The sequence below is a fragment of the Gastrolobium bilobum genome, unplaced genomic scaffold (genome assembly GCF_033153095.1).
Source record: "Gastrolobium bilobum isolate Gb01-03AN ecotype WA unplaced genomic scaffold, APGP_CSIRO_Gbil_v1 utg6194, whole genome shotgun sequence".
NCBI lineage: Eukaryota > Viridiplantae > Streptophyta > Magnoliopsida > Fabales > Fabaceae > Gastrolobium > Gastrolobium bilobum.
In genome coordinates, this window is record NW_026898563.1 from 106,262 (window position 1) to 115,483 (window position 9,222).

Genomic DNA, 9,222 nt, shown 5'->3' on the forward strand with positions numbered 1-9,222 from the left:
TGATATTTGCGACCATAAAAGATTAATTCTAATCTGTCTACGTGTAAAAGATTAGAATTAACTACGACAGATTAGATTACACGTAGTTAATCTTTCTTTCTGTTTCAGTTACATTTGTAAAACGTAGGCTTAATTCTAACAGACTATAAGTATGTGTCTTTCATTGTAACTTAATAACTTTTTGCATTCTCAGTAATGAAAGAAACACTTTTGTTTTCCGCTTGTAAGAAAGAGTTGGTTAATGGTCACGTGTGAGCAGTATGTGAGAGTTGAGAATTAGTGTATTTCATCAGTAATGGAAGAATTGTTTATAAAAAAAAGTAATGGAAGAATTAAGAATCAGCAACGATGGAAGAATTGTTTATCAAATAATGTACATGTGGATGAAAGCTTTAAAAAGAATTGCGATCAGCGACGATGAAAAAAGAGGATGAAGAAAAAATTGACTCACGGTCCAATTATTCATCTTAGTGAGATATTTTTACTGAAGATCAAATCGCTGTAACAATGAAGAGTAGATAAGAGAGATGATTCTCAAACTTAGAGAGATATGCAGATTGCAAACCTAGAGAGAGACGGAGAAGGGATGAGAGAAAAAAAATTAGAATTATAATGGATAATTATGAACCATTAGATTTAATTCTAATCCAACGGTGATGAGATTGGTTATAAGGGTGATAAACTTACTTAGTTGTAAGTATAACCGTCGCCTAAAAGATATGAGTATTTTATAGCGCATAAAAAGAATAGCAAACAAAAGTGAAGAGCAGAACAACAGAAGAGAGTCGAACTAGCAATATCAGAAGTGTCAAACCAGTCAAAAAAACAAAACGTGTTTTGAAAATAGGCTAAGAGTGAGGTTTTTACGGTCGGGTGAGTGTGAGCCTTCAAATACGAGTTTTTTTGCTGCAGGGTCACGATCCTACAATCTTACTCTCTGAGTTCCAAAGTGTGAACAGGAAGATTGCAATCTTTAAAAAAAATAACGATTTTGACTACTTCGACTATTACAAAATTGATAAACATAGTAAAGTTATCCTTATGCTAGTTTCTCGGGTCCAGACAAGATATATAAGGAGAGTTGCATAGCCTTATAAAACACTTCTTTCTATCGATCTAGAACTAAACTCATATAAAGTAGCCTTTAAGAGAGTTTCTCTTGCTATGGTGAAATCCACCGTGATGATTATGGTGATAGTTACAAATATATCATGTGTACTTTACTACTTTATATGCGTAAAATACAATAAACACCTTGTTGATTACTTGTACGATTGCGGCTTTTATGTTTTCGGATGCGAAGATAATAGTTATGGGAAAAAGTGTGTATCATTCTAAATGATGTAAAGTTGTGTCATTTGAAAAGAGAGATAGAGATAGATAAAGGAGGAGAGAGTTGACAAAAAAAAAATAAAGTTGTATTTCCAAAAAAAAAAAAAAATAAAGTTGTGAGTCCCACCTCTTTGTGAGAGTGAAATAATATAAGTTGTGTCATTTAAAAGGATAAACGCTTTTTTCGTAGGTATGAGATAGAGACAACAAAATTTTATATTAATAAAGTAGGTATCGAAAGTAGGTACTCCCACCCTTTGAGCTAGTTTTTGGGATGATGACCTCAATGTTTGTAACAATTGGTGTCTTACCTATAGGCTGGATTAAGATGCCTTTGGTGACTGAATATTGATAGATGGATTAATGCAACCCCAGGTTGTATTTTTTATTTTATTTTTTTAACAGATTAATATTTGTAACGTATAACTGTATAAGGACCAATCATTCATAAAAAAAAAGGAACAAATCCTTTAATAAGTTAGAAAAGGGTGCCCTCATGTAATTATATTCGTTTGGCTATACTTATAATATTGACAAAGAGAAAGGATGATTAGATATGAAGGCACCCTTACCTTCCCTTCAGAGTTCAGAAACACAATAATGTGAATCAACTTTAGTAAAATGAGAACACGCCTGAAATATTATGCCAGAAAGGCCAGCAAAGAATAAGGGCTGCTCAATAGTCTGCTCTAATTAGAGAATATGTAATTGAAAGACCACAGCTCATTCCCTTAATACCCTCTAAATTTCAATAGTCATTGCTTTAATAAAAGCTTTAAACGACATATAACATCACTGACCTTAACACCACTGCTTATGATTTTCTATGGTACAATGTTTTGGAAGAAAAGCAATTGAATTCTACACCAACTACTTTTAGGATGAAGATGCTAATTGCTTCAATTTTGCCTGCAAAATAACCCCAGCTTCATCTGCCACATTTTTCTTTTTGGATGTAACCTGCAATTTTGGATTTTGCTTCATAAATACAAATTCATTGAAAAGACGATGTGAAAAGGTAATTTAGTTGCAAATAAAGGGGAGAAATATTGTTTATCCATTTTATAAACAGAATATCAATTGGTGTGAAAAAATTGTATTAAAAAAAGTTATTCGTATTTGAATAATCACTCTCCACATAGAATAACCACATTTAGCATAAACATACAAAATCACCTCATTCAGCATAAAAAGACAACATTTTATGTTGTGGTTATTCCATGATGAAGAGTGATTATTTACGTTTGCTCAGGATACCCTCTCTTTGGCTGGCATCAAACCATGTAGTAGAATTGAAACCTTGATTATCTGGAGGTTCCCTGATGTGGGCTGGTGGAAGCTTAATACTGACGGTGCCTGTAAGTGGAACACTAAGAGAATGGACTGTGGTGGAGTAATAAGGGATAGTGACGGAAACTGGATTGTGGGCTTTACTAAAAATCTTGGTACTGGTAACTCATTATTAGCGGAGCTGTGGGGAGCCTACGTGGGCCTAGAAATTGCATGGGGTAGAGACATCAGAAATGTCTGGCTGGAATGTGACTCCCTCACTATGATCAATCTGGTTAAGGAGGGTTGTGAGAGCCAAAAACCTTGCTTCCCTTTGGTTAATAGAATTCGCGGCTTGTTAAGCAGAAACTGGAATGTGGAGATTTCCCATACGTTTAGAGAAGGTAATACTGTCGCGGATTGGCTTGCAAATCAGGCTTTTGGGCGTGATTGGAACACTCATATCTTTGATGACACCCCCGCTGGTTGCAACTATCTTGTGTTCAAGGATTTGATGGGTGTATCCATTCCGAGAATGATCCCCAATTAGATCCCTATGTATTTTTCCGTTTTTTTTTTAAAAAGTGATTATTTAAAAGATGAGAAATTATACTCTTATGTTACATAAGATTCATCTCTCATGTTACACTCACATAAAAAGATGTGCCTCATTTTATTTTTATTTCTTTTTTTAAAAATTGGTGGGCCCCACTTAATTTATCTCACAACATAAGATAACTTCTCTTCTACAACATGAGAAAAGTCAAGCCCTTAAAAGATAGTTTTGGGAGATAATAAAATAAAGGAAAAAACTACTCTTATGCATAAATTTCTCTCCAACACATCCTTCGATAACTGTGCCACCTTTTTCTTTTCTTTTCTTTTTATTTTTTAGGTGGTGGAGTCCACAAGTTTATCTCTATGACATAGTTGCAGTTTCGCTTGTAGGAAAACTATGAGTTCATATGACATACCACAAAATGCTTTGGAAGTTCATCAATTAGTCGGGGTGTCCACTTTTCAATGATCCTACGAGGAATGACCAATAGATCCTCGGCAATTTCCTCGATTGCGCCCTTTCTCGTGATCAAAACCCTAGCTCTTGCAAGTTTACCTCATCCAAGCATCTTCGTCTCGAGATCTAAGACCAGGTGTGTTGGATATATGCTCTTTTGGTCACTAAAGTCCTATTGGGCTTCAGTGAAACTTGAGCCCATGAGGCTTAGGGTTAAGTTATGTCTAAGACCTAAGCGTATATATTCATAGTTTTCTCCTCTTGTGCCTCCAAGGTGATCAGATCATCAGAAACAAACCTAAGAGGCAGACGTTCATCATCTGAACGGTTGCCCACACAACCATCTCATCCTCCTCGAGAGATAGTCTGGAAGATCTGCCACAGTCCAGCTTCAAGGAGGTTGTTCGTGCTGCAGCGCTGAGGTGAGCTGTTCGTGAAGAGGAATCCTACAAGGGAAGATTCTACACGAGACCTGCGCACCGAGAGGTAATTGTGAAACAAGGATGATTCGGTAAGCATACCAATGTACTAGGTCCTAAACCGCTTCCGCATAAATCTAAGATTTCCTACAATTGGTATCAGAGCCTTGGCTGTACATTGGTATGTGAATCTAGTTTCACTATTCATGGAATTAGTTTTGCTTCTTGAAATGTGGCACCTAGGGTTCTAGGATTATGGTATGAATCTAGCATGTGTATTTTATAATTCATTTTCATAAAAGTTTAAATTTTAATCGGTAAAAATGCTTTAATCCATGGTTAGGATCTCTCGTGTATTTCTCGATTTGTAACAAGGAGGCTAATCCCATATGATTAGGTTTCCTCCTTGCTGTTTTTGTTTATTTTTGGAATTTCTGTGTATTTTTCAAATATTTTGTAAAAGTTCAAGATCGAGAAACCGCGAGTAAGATGCGCAGTCAGAACTGTCGGAGACTTTTCGAGGTCTTCCCGATCTCGGAATGAGGCGATCTATATATGTTTAGAAAGAGGACGGAAAGACAAACGCAACGGTGGGTGGCTTACCGCCATCTGAGTTTACACGCGCCCCCACGCGCCTCCACAAAATTCTGAGAGTGGCCGCCACTCTCCGGCAAAGAATGGGAGAGTGAGGGAGCGTCCGGCCACCTTTTTGGGTGATTCCGGCGGCGGTGCACTCGTCTCTACGTGGCGGTCCTTCCCCTGGAGTTTCAGCTTGATTTGACTTCGGGTGACGGCGCGGCAGACCTGACAGCTAGGGTTTCTCTTTCGCGTCCTAGGGTTTCTCGCCAAAGGATTGGGTCTTTGGGCTTTTGGGCCCATGAAACCCTAAAGGGGCTTGAGACAGATACTATGGGCTAGGCGAAAGTCGAATTCCAAAGTTGTATTATTTTATTTTATTTTATTTTCTTTAAAATAGGAAGGCCATGGATTAAAGTAATTAGATTTTATTATTTAATGCTTTTATTGATTGGTATAAATTATATGATTGATAACATGCTTTATTGCGATAACATGCCATATAGAATAGGTGGTGTCATATTGTTGCATAACTTGTATGATTGCATGAGCATAATAGCTATTATGTCTTCAGCGACTAGTATGATAGTTATTATGGGATTATTTTGATTTTAAATCATCCTAAGAAATTAATTAATAATTATTATGATTTTTATTAAAAATCTAGATTAATAATTGAATTAATTAATTTTGGATAATTAACATCAAGACAAATAATCGTTATGGAAATTATTTTGATTTCAAATTATCCTCATAAATGATAATTATTATGATTGTTGCAATCTAGATTAATAATTAAATCAGCTATTTGGATGATTTAAATCTAGAAAAATAATTAGAGAAAATTTCCTAAGAGAAATCTTTTATTTTGCGAGTAATTTGTGGGTTTTCTGAAATGGTCATGGAATAACACACGCTGCATACAACATTCATGTATCATGATTGTTTGGAGCACACGCTGACGTAAAGTGACCGGATTTCAGGACCTTAATGCTTTCAAAATTATGTTAAGCTTAGTGCACGTTTATCGGTGCTCTTACTTATATAGTTTTTGAAATCAAACAAAGGATACTCTCAATTAAATAATTCTTGGAAATTAGAAAATGTTGCTTATGTTGAATGGAAGGAGATTTAAATTAAGAAATTAATTTAACCTTCAAGCGCATTATAAGGACCATTAATAAAATAATCATGTGAAGTCCCATCGAATAAGCATGATTGAATTTTATTAGATTGGACCTAAATAATTATGGGAGGAGATTTAAATTAAGAAATTAATTTAACCTCCAGGCGCATTGAGGGCCTATCAATAAAATAATCATGTGAGGCCCCAACGGATTAGCATGATTGGATTTTATTAGGCCTTAATAATTTCAAAATTTTAATAAAGTATTGTATGGCCCATCGTCGATAATACTAAGTTATTAAAGATAATTTTGAAATTAAACAATGAATTCGACAGGGCTTATGAAAATTCTCAAACAAAAATGTTGAATGAGTGAAGGTTTTAAAAATTAAATAATTTTAAAACCTGCGGGCTCCATTTGTGGGTTTATTAGTGAAATGGTTATCGCTGAAGCCCCATCGGATAAGGATAATCAGATTTCACTAGATTAAATCTTAATAATTTCAAAATTTTAGTAAAGTATTGTACGGCCCATCGTCGGCAATGCTTAGACACTAAGGATAGTTTTGAAATTAAACAATGGTTAATTACATTCAACTTTGGTAAAATTGTTAACCCTCCCATCGAGGCTCTGGCAATGGCACTGAAGGCCCAAATAACAATTTTGGTTTTTACAAGTGACTTGCCCATCGTAAGCCTTGTAAAGATAAACTGAAGGATTGTTAACAATAAACAAGAGTAGTTATGAGAATCTACTTGCACTTCGTTTGTTTATTGCATTATTTGTTTGTAATTGTGTGCTTTATATGTTTTTCAGAAAATATCTTAGAAATGATTTTGAGTCGAAAACCTCTAGATGGTACCAACTATGAATAAGTGAAAAGCAAATTTTTTGATATTGTTCTAAAACATGGAAGCTAAAATTTGTTCTGACAATGCGAGGGCCATAGCAACCTGCAGAGGATGCGTCTTAGGAAACTAAGATGCATTTCTCAGATTGGGAAAGGGCAGATATGGTAGTTCGCTGCTATGTTCTTGTCAGTCTTTCCAAATACTTGCAGAAGCAAGTCTACATGATTAAGAGTGGAGTAGAAATGCTTCAGGCTCTTAATGACATGTTTGCTGCGTCTAGCAGTTCTGCTAGACAGAATGCAGTCGGTGCAGGCTTTGCTAAGAGTCTTGTTAAATCCAAAGGGAAACCCAAGGGTGGTAACAAGAACAAAATGACTTGGTTATCAGTTGTCAAACCAGTTGCTATGAAGAAGCCGCAAGGCAAGTTCTTCAAGTACAGACTAAAGGGACACTGAAAGAAAAATTGCCCAGAGGTGATGAAAAGAACCAGACATGGGCATATCAAGGCCTGATCAGTGAATGAATTATTGATTCAGGAATCACTGATTATGTTTGTTACTCTTTGTAGTAGTTCAAACATGGCATACCTGTCAGCAATGGACATAGATATTTTAAGCTTGAAAATGGGAACTTGTGTCTGCATTTGCAGTAAGACAAGTTATTTATAAGACTATGGTTTTGGGTGACTGTTTATTTGTTCCAGATTTCAAGAGGAATTCAATTTTTGTTAGTTGTTTTGGTTAAAACATGGGTTGACAATGCAATTGATTCCTCAGTTACATTTCGAAGTTCATCTTCGTCTTGTTTGTTCTGGTACATTGTTTAAATAGTCTTTATTACCTATGTCCTATAACCTTTTTTAAATTTGTTATGTTGAATGGAAAGGATGATGAACAAGGATTTTCACCAAAGAAATAAAAGTTTCAAATGAAACATAACTTTGGCCTTTGTGATTGAGTCACATTATCTCAAGTAGAAAATATGTTTTAGTTAAAAGAGATACTGAAAGTGCAAGAATCTTTTAACTAACAGCTACATGTTAGTCCTATTTGGAAGGTAAAGTGGCCAAGCAATCCTACAAGGGCCAAAAAGGTTTGCGCAACTATTCAACTGGAACTGGTACATACTAATGTATGTGGACCAATTAGTGTTCAGACCAGAAGAGGTGATGAGTACTTCATTATATGAATGTTTACTCTGGATTTGGACAGATGAACCAAGTGCGCCATAAGTCTAAAGCTTTTGGAAATTCCAAGAGGTTTAGTCTGAGGCAGAAAAGCATGTAGGTGTTCAAATCAAAAACCACTTTGGTCTACTAAAGTGTTTGGCTACCTGTCTGGTAATTTCAGGTCTTACCTGATTTAAGAGGGGATAGTTTTCGTAACTGTCAACTCTAAGAACGCATTAGTTGAATGAAGTTGCAGTATGCAAAAATCAAACATTTCTAGACTTGGTGAAGATCATGTTCAGTTATTCATCTTTGTCAATGTTGTTCAAGGGAGATGCCTAAGAGAAGGAAATGTACCTTTTAACTTGGTTCCGTCAACGTTTGTTGTAAAGACACCTAAAGAATTATGGAAGGGGTGCAAGCCCAGATCTAACCATATTCGAATTTAGGGTGCTACGACACACGTCCTACAACAGCAGTCAAATGAGATGGAATCTTGTATGGAAGTGTGCATATCTTTTGGCTACCCTAAGAGAACTAGGGATGATTTCTTATTTAGTCTTAAGGACAAGATAATCTAAGTGAGCACTCACATGATTTTCTTAAAGGAGGACTAGATAAGAAATTACAAGCTCTTAAGTTAGGTTATTCTCGATGAGATTTATCTCAGATCAAGAATTTCCAGAATCTCTAGAAGCTTCATCCATTGTTCCCTTGATTGTTCAAGAGGGGATAGATATATCTCTAAGTGAACAAACAAGAGAACCATGATTGGAAATTCAACATGATAATATATAAGTGAAACTAGTAGAAATATTAGTATCACATGTAAAGGAACAATATCAAGGATAATCGGATTCAAGAAATTGAAGATCCATCATTTGACCCACTATTTGTTTTACCTATAAATACACAAGGTCTAATGCAGTACATTCGTAGTAGGAGAGAACCTTGTTAACTCTCAAGTTGTCTCTTGTTGAGTGATATTGATCCTACTAGTTACGATAATACACTAGAAGATGTTGTTGATCAAGTGTTGCTCACGCTATGAACAATGAGATGAAATACTTGTATTTCAACTCCGTTCGGTCCTAGTAAATACACCAAGAGGGGTAAAACCCACAAGGTGCATGTGGACATAAAAGGCAAAGAGAGGATGGACAGAAAGGTGAAAACCTTCAAAGCTAGCTTGGAGGCATTTTTTGCCAGACGCCATGCTTGAGTCTATCCAGATTCTCTTAATTGCTATAAGTCTCAATTATGAGATTTCATTTTGGGAGTTGGATGTCAGGATATCTACATACAACAACCAAAAGGGTTTATAGCAAATGAGCAGGAACACACGGTATGCAAGTTGTGAAAGTCTATTTCATAGACTTAAGCAAGCATCCAGGTCTTGAAACATCATTTTTGATCAGGTTATCAAAATTTTGATTTTGAGAGAACCTTGATGAATGATGTGTAT